Genomic DNA, 12,682 nt, shown 5'->3' with positions numbered 1-12,682 from the left:
TCTCAATCAATACCCACGGATATAATTTCCAAGGAATACTCAACAAACTTATACCTCTGTAATTTGAGCACTCACCTTGATCCCCGTTGCCTTTGTAGAATGGCACTATGCAAACATTCCGCCAATCCTCAGTCACATCACCATGAGTCATACATACATTAGATAACCTTGCCAACCAGTCAACAACCGAGTCACTCCCTTTCTTTAATAAATTTCACTGCAATACCATCCAATCTCGCTGCCTTGCCGGCTTTCATCTTCCGCAAAGCTTTTACTACCTCTTCTCTGTTTACCAAATCATTCTCCCTAACCCTCTCACTTAGCACACCACCTCGACCAAAGCACCCTACATCTGCTACTCTATCATCAAACACATTCAACAAACCTTCAAAATACTCACTCCATCTCCTTCCCACATCACCACTACTTGTTATCACCTACCCATTTGCACCCTTCACTGATGTTCCCATTTGTTCCCTTGTTTTACGCACTTTATTTACCTCTTTCCAAAACATCTTTTTATTATCCCTAAAATTCAATGATACTCTCTCACCCCAACTCTCAATTGCCCTCTTTTTCACCTCTTGCACCATTCTCTTGACCTCCTGCCTCTTTCTTTAATACATCTCCCAGTCATTTGCATTATTTCCCTGCAAAAATCGTCCAAATGCCTCTCTCTTCTCTTTCACTAATAATCTTACTTCTTCATCCCACCACTCACTACCCTTTCTAATCTTCCCACCTCCCACGCTTCTCATGCCACAAGCATCTTTTTCGCAAGTCATCATTGCTTTCCTAAATACATCCCATTCCTCCCCCATTTTCCTTACGTCATTTCTTCTCACCTTTTTCCATTCTGTACTCAGTCTCTCCTGATACTACCTGACACAAGTCTCCTTCCCAAGCTCACTTACTCTCACCACTCTCTTCACCCCAACATTCTCTCTTCTTTTCTGAAAACCTCTACAAATCTTCACCTTCGCCTACACAAGATAGTGATCAGACATCCCTCCACTTGCACCTCTCAGCACATCAACATCCAGAAGTCTCCTTTTCGCGCACCTATCAATTAACATGTAATCCAATAACGCTGTCTGGTCCTCTCTCCTACTTATATAAGTATACTTATGAATATCTCTTTTATTAACCAGGTATTCCCAATCACCAGTCCTTTTTCAGCGCAAAAATCTACAAGCTCTTCACCATTTCCATTTACGACACTGAACATCATATATACCCTAATCATTCCCTCAACTGCCACATTACTCATCTTTGCATTCAAATCACCCATCACCATAATCCGGTCTCGTGTATCAAAACTACAAATACACTCACTCAGCTGCTCCCAAAACACTTGCCTCCCCTGATCTTTCTTTTCATGCACAGGTGCAGATGCACCAATAATCACCCATCTCTCTCCATCCACTTTCAGTTTTACCCATGTCAATCTAGAGTTTACTTTCTTACACTCTATCACATAATCCACCACTCCTGTTTCAGGAGTATTGCTACTCCTTCCCTTGCTCTTGTCCTCTCACCAACCCTATACCACAGGCGGGAATGCTACCGCTAGGTTATTGACCTGGCTAATACGAAATAACAATTCCAATAATTTGTACTCGATTACCCTTCATCTCTCATTGGTGAACAACGGTGTCTATACCGGTCATTTCCCAACAGGCGCACATAGCAAGCACATAGCATTTTACCGAATCTAACTCTGCAATGCGGAGGAATATGATTACGAAAAAAGGGCATAGAAAAGCGCACCTTCTTAGAACATACAAACCTCCAACAGCCAGTGTCTTGGTGAGGTACCTGAGGATTGACGGAATGCATTCATAGTGCCTTTGTATAAAAGTAAAGGGGATAAAGGTTAGTGCTCAAATTACAGAGGTATAAGTTTGTTGAGTATTCTCAACAAACTTGATCCCCTTTACCTTTGTACAAAGGCACTATGCATGAATATGGGAGGGTATTGACTGAGAGTATGAAAGCATGTACCGAGCATCAGATTAAGGAAGAGCAGTGTGGTTTCGGAAGTAGTAGAGGATGTGTGGATCAGGTGTTTGCTTTGAAGAATGTATATGAGAAATACTTAGAAAAGCAAATGGACTTGTATATAGCATTTATGGATCTGGAGAAGACATATGATAGAGTTGATAGAGATGCTCTGTGGAAGGTATTAAGAATATATAGTGTTGGAGGCAAGTTGTTAGAAGCAGTGAGCAGTTTTTTTCGAGGTCGTAAGGCATGTTTACGAGTAGGAAGAGAGGAAAGTGATTGGTTCACAGTGAATGTCGGTTTGTGGCAGGGGTGCGTGATGTCTCCATGGGTGTTTAATTTGCATATGGATGGAGTTGTCTGGGATGTGAATGCAAGAGTTTTGGAAAGAGGGGCAAGTATGCAGTCTGTTATGGATGAGAGAGCTTGGGAAGTGAGTCAGTTGTTGTTCGCTGATGATACAGAGCTGGTGGCTGATTCGGGTAAGAAACTGCAAAAGCTTGTGGCTGAATTTGGTAAAGCGAGTAAATGTGAATATGAGCTAGGTTATTAGGTACAGTAGGGTTGAGGGACAAGTCAATTGGGAGGTAAGTGTGAATTGAAAAAACTGGAGGAAGTAAAGTGTTTTAGATATCTGGGAGTAGATTTGGCAGCGGATGGAACCATGGAAGCGGAAGTGAATCATATGGTGAGGGAGGGGGTGAAAGTTATGGGAGCGTTGAAATATGTGTGTAAGTCGAGAACGTTATCTTGGAAAGCAAAAATGGGTATGATTGGAGGATTAGTGGTTCCAACAATGTTATATGGTTGCGAGACGTAGGCTATAGATAGAGTTGTGAAGAGGAGGGTGGATGTGTTGGAAATGAGATGTTTCAGGACAATATGTGGTGTGAGGTGGTTTGATTGATTAAGTAATCAAAGGGTAGGAGAGATGTGTGGTAATAAAAGGAGTGTGGTTGAGAAAGCAGAGGAGGGTGTTTTGAAATGGTTTGGTCACATGGAGAGAATGAGTAAGGAAAGATTTACAAAGAGCATATGTGTCAAAGGTGGAGGGAACGAGAAGTGGAAGACTAAATTGGAGGTGGAAAGATGGAGTGAAAAAGATTTGAGTTATCGGGGCCTGAACATACAGAAGGGTGAAAGGCGTGCGAGGAAGAGAGTGAATTGGAACGATGTGGTATACCGGGGTCAACGTGCTGTCATTGGATTGAACGAGGGAATGTGAATCGTCTGGGTTAAAACATGGAAAGTTGTGTGGGGCCTGTATGTGGAAAGGGAGCTGTGGTTTCAGTGCATTATACATGACAACTAGAGACTGAGTGTGAACAAATGTGGCCTTTGTTATCTTTTCCTAGCGCTACCTCGTAAACATGTAGGGGGAGGGGGTAGTCATTTCAGGTTTGGCGAGGTAGCGACGGAAATGAATAAGGGCAGACAGTATGATTTATGTCCATGTGTATATATATTTATGCCTGTATGTGTATATATATGTATACGTTGAGATGTATAGGAATGTATATGGGCGTGTTTGGAGGTGTATGTATGTACATACATGTGTATGTGGGTGGGTTGGGCCATTCTTTAGTCCGTTTCCTTGCGCTATCGAGCTAACGCGGGAGACAGCGACAAAGTATAATAATGATGTGAGTATATATATATATATATATATATATATATATATATATATATATATATATATATATATATATATATATATATATATATATAAATGGATTTTTATGTTGCATTTATGGATCTGGAGAAGGCATGTGATAGAGTTGATTGAGATGCTCTGTGGAAGGTACTAAGAATATATGGTGTAGGAGGCAAGTTGCTAGAAGCAGTGAAACGTTTTTATCGAGGATGTAAGGCATGTGTACGTGTAGGAAGAGAGGAAAGTGATTTGTTCTCAGTGAATGTAGGTTTGCGGCAGGGGTGTGTGATATCTCCATGGTTCTTTAATTTGTTTATGGATGGGGTTGTTAGGGAGGTGAATGCAAGAGTTTTGGAAAGAGGGGCAAGTATGCATTATGTTGGGATGAAATAGCTTGGGAAGTGAGTCAGTTGTTGTTCGCTGATGATACAGCGCTGGTGGCTGATTCATGTGAGAAACTGCAGAAGCTGGTGACTGAGTTTGGGAAAGTGTGTGAAAGAAGAAAGCTAAGAGTAAATGTGAATAAGATCAAGGTTATTAGGTACTATAGGGTTGAGGGTCAAGTCAATTGAGAGGTAAGATTGAATGGAGAAAAACTGGAGGAAGTAAAGTGTTTTAGATATCTGGGAGTGGATCTGGCAGCGGATGGAAACATGGAAGCGGAAGTGAATCATAGGGTGGGGGAGGGGGCGAAAATCCTGGGAGCCTTGAAGAATGTGTGGAAGTCGAGAACATTATCTCGGAAATCAAAAATGTGTATGTTTGAAGGAATAGTGGTTTCAACAGTAATATGTGGTGTGAGATGGTTTGATCGAGTAAGTAATGTAAGGGTAAGAGAGATGTGTGGAAATAAGAAGAGCGTGGTTGAGAGAGCAGAAGAGGGTGTTTTGAAATGGTTTGGGCACATGGAGAGAATGAGTGAGGAAAGATTGACCAAGAGGATATATGTGTCGGAGGTGGAGGGAACGAGAAGAAGTGGGAGACCAAATTGGAGTTGAAAAGATAGAGTGACAATTATTTTGAGTGATCGGGGCCTGAACATGCAGGAGGGTGAAAGGCGGGAAAGGAATAGAGTGAATTGGATCGATGTTTTATACCGGGGTCGACGTTCTGTCAATGGATTGAATCAGGGCATGTGAAGCGTCTGGGGTAAACCATGGAAAGTTGTGTGGGGCCTGGCTGTGGAAAGGGAGCTGTGGTTTCGGGCATTATTGCATGACAGCTGGAGACTGAGTGTGAACGAATGTGGCCTTTGTTGTCTTTTCCTAGCGCTACCTCGCACATATGAGGGGAGAGGGGGATGTTATTCCATGTGTGGCGAGGTGGCGATAGGAATGAATAAAGGCAGACAGTGTGAATTGTGTGCATGTGTATATATGTATTTGTCTGTGTGTGTATATATATGTGTATATTGAGATGTATTGGTATGTATATTTGCGTGTGTGGACGTGTATGTATATATATGTGTATGGGGGTGGGCTGGGCCATTTCTTTCGTATGTTTCCTTGCGCTACCTCGCAAACGCGGGAGACAGCGACAAAGCAAAATAAAAAAAAGTGAAAATATATATATATATATATATATATATATATATATATATATATATATATATATATATATATATATATATATATATATATATATATATATATGTATATATATATGTATATATATATATATATATATATATATATATATATATATATATATATATGAATATATATATATATATATATATATATATATATATATATATATATATATATATATATATATATATATATATATATATATATATATATATATATATATATATATATATATATATAGTGTTTACTTTGAAGAATGTATGCGAGAAATACTTAAAAAACAGATGGATCTGTATGTAGTACTCATGTATCTGAAGAAGGTATACGACAAGAAGGTAAACGTATATATATATATATATTTATTATTATTTTGCTTTTTCGCTGTCTCCCGCGCTTGCCAGGTAGCGCAAGGAAACAGACGAAAGAAATGGCCCAACCCACCCCGATACACAATGTATACACACACACGTCCACACACGCAAATATACATACCTATACATCTCAATGTACACATATATATACACACACAGACAAATACATATATACACATGCATACAATTTACACTGTCTGTATTTATTCATTCCTATCGCCACCTCGCCACACATGGAATAACATCCCCCTCTATCCTCATGTGTGCGAGGTAGCGCTAGTAAAAGACAACACTTATTCTCACTTATTCACACTTATTCTCTAGCTGCCACGCAATAATGCCCGAAACCACAGCTCACTTTCCACATCAAGGCCCCACACAACTTTCCATGGTTTACCCCAGACGCTTCACATGCCCTGATTCAATCCACTGACAGCACGTCAACCCCGGTATACCACATCGATCCAATTCACTCTATTCCTTGCCCTCCTTTCACCCTCCTGCATGTTCAGGCCCCGATCACACAAAATCTTTTTCACTCCATCTTTCCACCTCCAATTTGGTCTCCCACTTCTCCTCGTTCCCTCCACCTACGACACATATATCCTCTTGGTCAATCTTTCCTCACTCATTCTCTCCATGTGCCCAAACCATTTCAAAACACCCTCTTCTGCTCTCTCAACCACGTTCATTTTATTTCCACACATCTCTCTCACACTTACATTACTTACTCGATCAAACCACCTCACACCACACATTGTCCTCAAACATCTCATTTCCAGCACATCCACCCTCCTGCGCACAACTCTATCCATAGCCCACGCCTCGCAACCATACAACATTGTTGGAGCCACTATTCCTTCAAACATACCCATTTTTGCTTTCCGAGATAATGTTCTCGACTTCCACACATTCTTCAAGGCTCCCAGGGTTTTCGCCCCTTCCCCCATCCTATGTTTCACTTCCGCTTTCATGGTTCCATCCGCTGCCAGATCCACTCCCAGATATCTAAAACACTTTACTTCCTCCAGTTTTTCTCCATTCAAACTTACCTCCCAATTGACTTGACCCTCAACCCTACTGTACCTAATAACCTTGCTCTTATTCACATTTACTCTTAACTTTCTTCTTTCACACACATTACCGAACTCAGTCACCAGCTTCTGCAGTTTCTCACATGAATCAGCCACCAACGCTGTATCATCAGCGAACAACAACTGACTCACTCCCAAGCTCTCTCATCCACAACAGACTTCATACTTGCCATTCTTTCCAAAACTCTTGCATTCACCTCCCTAACAACCACATCCATAAACAAATCAAACAACCATGGAGACATCACACACCCCTGCCGCAAACCTACATTCACTGAGAACCAATCACTTTCCTCTCTTCCTACACGTACACATGCCTTACATCCTCGATAAAAACTTTTTACTGCTTCTAACAACTTGCCTCCTACACCATATATTCTTAATACCTTCCACAGAGCATCTCTATCAACTCTATCATATGCCTTCTCCAGATCCATAAATGCTACATACAAATCCATTTGCTTTTCTAAGTATTTCTCACATACATTCTTCAAAGCAAACACCTGATCCACACATCCTCTACCACTTCTGAAACCACACTGCTCTTCCCCAATCTGATGCTTTGTACATGCCTTCACCCTCTCAATCAATACCCTCCCATATAATTTACCAGGAATACTCAACAAACTTATACCTCTGTAATTTGAGCACTCACTCTTATCCCCTTTGCCGTTGTACAGTGGCACTATGCACGCATTCCGCCAATTATCAGGCACCTCACCACGAGTCATACATACATGAAATAACCTTACCAACCAGTCAACAATACAGTCACCCCCTTTTTTAATAAATTCCACTGAAATACCATCAAAACCTGCTGCCTTGCCGGCTTTCATCTTCCGGAAAGCTTTTACTACCTCTTCTCTGTTTACCAAATCATTTTCCCTAACCCTCTCACATTGCACACCACCTCGACCAAAACACCCTATATCTGCCACTCTATCATCAAACACATTCAACAAACCTTCAAAATACTCACTCAATCTCCTTCTCACATCACCACTACTTGTTATCACCTCCCCATTTGCGCCCTTCACTGAAGTTCCCATTTGCTCCCTTGTCTTACGCACTTTATTTACCTCCTTCCAGAATATCTTTTTATTCTCCCTAAAATTTAATGATACTCTCTCACCCCAACTCACATTTGCCCTTTTTTTCACCTATCTTTTTTCACCTATCTTATTGGATTGTGTGTTAACTAATAGGCGTGTGAAAGAGAGGCTTTTGGATGTTAATATAATGAGAGATGTAACTGGAGGGACGTCTGATCATTATCTTGTGGAGGCAAAGGTGAAGATTTGTATAAGTTTTCACAAAAGAAGAGAGAATGTTGGGTTGAAGAGAGTGGTGAGAGTAAGTAAGCTTGTAATGGAGACATGTGCGAAGAAATACCAGGAGAGACCGAGTGTATAATGGAAGAGGGTAAGAGCAAATGACTTAACGGGAGTGGCAGAAGAATGGGATGCATTTAGGGAGCAGTGATGACTTGGACAAAAATGCTTGTGGCATGAGAAGCGTGGGAGGTGGGCAGATTAGAAAGGGTAGTGAGTGGTGAGATGAAGAAGTAAGATAATCAGCGAAAGGAAAGAGAGAGGCAATTGGACGAGTTTTGCAGGGAAATGGTGCAAATGACTGTGAGATGTATAAGATAAAGAGGCAGAAGGCCAAGATTAAGGTGGAAGAGGTGAAAAAGAGCGCAATTGAGAGTTGGGGTGGGAGAGTATCACTAAATTTTAGGGAGAATAAAAAGATGCTTTGGAACGAGGTAAATTAAGTGCGTAAGACAAGAGAACAAATGGGAACATCAGTGAAGGGGGCTAATGGGGAGGTGATAAGAAGTAATGGTGATGTGAGGTGGAGATGGAGTGAGTATTATGAAGGTTTATTGAATGTATTTGAGGATAGAGTTGCAGATATAGGGTGTTTTGTTCGGGTGGTGTGCGAAGTGAGAGGGTTAGGGAAAATGATTTGGTAACCGAGAAGAGGAGGTAAAAGCTTTGCGGAAGATGAAAGCCGGCAAGGAAGCGGGTTTGGATGGTATTGCAGTGTTATTTATCAAAAAAGGGAGTGACCGTGTTGTTGGCTGATTGGTAAGGATGTCTAAAGAATGTATGACTCATGGTGAGGTACCTGATGATTGGCGGAATGCATTTATAGTGCCAATGTGCAAAGGTAAAGGGGATAGAGGTGAATGCTCAAATTAGAGAGGTATAAGTTTGTTAAGTATTCCTGGTAAATTATAAGGAAGGGTATTGATTGAGAGGGTGAAGGAATGTACAGAGTATCAGATTCGGGAAGAGCAGAGTGGTTTCAGAAGTGGTAGGGGATGTGTGGATCAGGTTTTTGCTTTGAAGAATATATGTGAGAAATACTTAGAAAAGCAAATGGATTTGTATGTAGCATTTATAGATATGGAGAAGGGATATGATAGAGTTCATAGAGTTGCTCTGTGGAAGGTATTAAGAATATATGATGTGGGAGGCAAGTTGCTAGAAGCAGTGAAAAGTTTTTATTTAGGATGTAAGGCATGTGTACGTGTAGGAAGAGAGGAAAGTGATTGGTTCTCACTGAATGTCAGTTTCTGGTAAGGGTGCGTGATGTCTCCATGGCTGTTTGATTTGTTTATGGATGGGGTTGTTAGGGAGGTGAATGCAAACGTTTTGGAGAGAGGGGTAAGTATGCAGTGTGTTGTGGATGAGAGGCTTGGGAAGTGAGTCAGTCGTTGTTCGCTGATGATACAGGAGAAGCTGGTGACTTAGTTTGGTAAAGTGTGTGAAAGAAGAAAGCTGAGACTAAATGTGAATAAGAGAAAGGTTATTAGGTAGAGCAGGGTTGAAGGACACGAAAACTGGGAGGTAAGTTTGAACAGAGAAAAACTGGAGGAAGAGAGGTGTCTTAGATATCTGAGAGTGGATTTGGTTGCGAATGGAACCATGGAAGCGGAAGTGAGTCACAGGTTGGGAGAGGGGGTGAAAGTTCTGGGGGCGTCGAAGAATGTGTGTAAGGCGAGAACATTATCTCGGAAAGCAAAAATTGGTATGTTTGAAGGAATAGTTTCCAACAATGTTATATGGTTGCGAGGCGTGGGCTATTGATAGAGTTCTGCGGAGGAGGGTGGATGTGTTGGAAATGAGATGTTTGAGGACAATATATTGTGTGAGGTGGTTTGATCGAGTAAGTAATGAAAGGGTTAGAAAGATGTGCGGTAATAAAAAGAGTGTGGTTGAGATAATGGAAGAGGTTGTTTTGAAATGGGTCGGTCACATGGAGAGAATGAGTGAGGAAAGGTTGACAAAGTGGATATGTGTGTCAGAGGTGGAGGGAACGAGAAGTGGGAGGCCAAATTGGAGGTGGAAAGATGGGGTGAAAAAGGTTTTGAGTGATTGGAGCCTGAACATGCAGAGGAGGGTTAAAGGCGTGCAAGGAATAGAGTGACTTGGAGCGATGTGGTATACCGGGGTCAAGGTGCGGTCAATGGATTTAGCCAGGGCATGTGAAGCGTCTGGGATATACCATGGAAAGTTTTGTAGGGCCTGTATGTGGAAAGGGAGCTGTGGTTTCAGTGCATTATACATGACAGCTGGAGACTGAGTGTGAACGAATGTGGCCTTTGTTGTTTTTTCCTAGCGCTGTCTCGCGCGCATGCGGGGCGAGGGGGATGTCATTTCATGTGTGGCGGTTTGGCGACGGAAATGAATGAAGGCAGCAAGTAATAATTATGTATATGTGTATATATGTGTATGTCTCAGCCTACATATATATGTATACGTTGAAATGTATAGGGATGTATATGTGCGTGTGTTGGCGTTTATGTGTGTACATTTGTATATATATATAGATATATATATATATATATATATATATATATATATATATATATATATATATATATATATATATATATATATATATATATATATATATATATATATATATATATATATATATATATATATATATATATATATATATATATATATATATATATATATATATATATATATATATATTTATATATATATATATATATATATATATATATATATATATATATATATATATATATATATATATATATATATATATATATATATATATATATATATATATATATATATATATATATGTATATATATATATCCCTGGGGATAGGGGAGAAAGAATACTTCCCACGTAGAAGGCGACTAAAGGGGACGGGAGCGGGGGCCCAGAAACCCTCCTCTCATTGTATTTTGAATTTCTAAAAGGGGAAACAGAAGAAGGAGTCACGCGGGGAGTGCTCATCCTCCTCGAAGGGTCAGATTGGGGTGTCTAAATGTGTGTGGATGTAACCAAGATGAGAAAAAAAGGAAAGATAGGTAGTATGTTTGAGGAAAGGAACCTGGACGTTTTGGCTCTGAGTGAAACGAAGCTCAAGGGTAAAGGGGAAGAGTGGTTTGGGAATGTCTTGGGAGTAAAGTCAGGGGTTAGTGAGAGGACAAGAGCAAGGGAAGGAGTAGCACTACTCCTAAAACAGTTTTGGGAGTATGTGATAGAGTGTAAGAAAGTAAATTCTAGATTGATATGTGTAAAGCTGAAAGTGGATGGAGAGAGATGGGTGATTACTGGTGCATATGCACCTGGGCATGAGAAGAAAGATCATGAGAGGCAAGTGTTTTGGGAGCAGCTGAATGAGTGTGTTAGTGGTTTTGATGCACAACACCGGGTTATAGTGATGGGTGATTTGAATGCAAAGGTGAGTAATGTGGCAGTTGAGGGAATAATTGGTATAAATGGGGTGTTCAGTGTTGTAGATGGAAATGGTGAAGAGCTTGTGGATTTGTGTGCTGAGAAAGGACAGGTGATTGGGAATATCTGGTTTAAAAAGCGAGATATACATAAGTATACGCATGTAAGTAGGAGAGATGGCCAGAGAGCGTTATTGGATTACGTGTTAATTGATAGGCACGCGAAAGAGAGACTTTTGGATGTTAATGTGCTGAGAGGTGCAACTGGAGGGATGTCTGATCATTATCTTGTGAAGGCGAAGGTGAAGATTTGTAGGGGTTTTCAGAAAAGAAGAGAGAATGTTGGGGTGAAGACAGTGGTGAGAGTAAGTAAGCCTGGGAAGGAGACTTGTGTGAGGAAGTACCAGGAGGGACTGAGTACAGAATTGAAAAAGGTAAGAACAAAGGAGGTAAGGTTGTGGGGGAGGAATGGGATGTATTTAGGGAAGCAGTGATGGCTTGCGCAAAAGATGCTTGTGGCATGAGAAGCGTGGAAGGTGGGTTGATTAGAAAGGGTAGCGAGTAGTGGGATGAAGAGGTAAGATTATTAGTGAAAGATAAGAGAAAGGCATTTGGACGATTTTTGCAGGGAAAAAATGCAAATGAGTGGGAAATGTATAAAAGAAAGAGGCAAGATGTGAAGAGAAAGGTGCAAGAGTTGAAAAAGAGGGAAAATGAGAGTTGGGGTGAGAGAGTATCATTAATTTTTAGGGAGAATAAAAAGATGTTTTGGAATGAGGTAAATAAAGTGCGTAAGACAAGGGAGCAAATGGGAACTTCAGTGAAGGGCGCAAATGGGGAGGTGATAACAAGTAGTGGTGATGTAAGAAGGAGATGGAGTGAGTATTTTGAAGGTTTGTTGAGTGTATTTGATGATAAAGTGGCAGATATAGGGTCTTTTGGTCGAGATGGTGCGCAAAGTGAGAGGGTTAGGGAAAATGATTTGGTAAACAGAGAAGAGGTAGTAAAAGCTTTGTGGAAGATGAAAGCCGGCAAGGCAGCAGGTTTGGATGGCATTGCAGTGGAATTTATTAAAAAAGGGGGTGACTGTATTGTTGACTGGTTGGTAAGGTTTTTTACCGTATGGATGATTCATGGTGATGTGCCTGAGGATTGGCGGAATGCGTGCATAGTGCCATTGTACAAAAGCAAAGGGGATAAGAGTGAGTGCTCAAATTACAGAGGTATAAGTTTGTTGAGTATT

The sequence above is a fragment of the Panulirus ornatus genome, chromosome 1, assembly GCF_036320965.1.
Source record: "Panulirus ornatus isolate Po-2019 chromosome 1, ASM3632096v1, whole genome shotgun sequence".
Classification (NCBI taxonomy): Eukaryota; Metazoa; Arthropoda; class Malacostraca; order Decapoda; family Palinuridae; genus Panulirus; species Panulirus ornatus.
The sequence above is the reverse complement of the archived record's forward strand: the minus strand, read 5'-3'. Positions refer to the sequence as shown.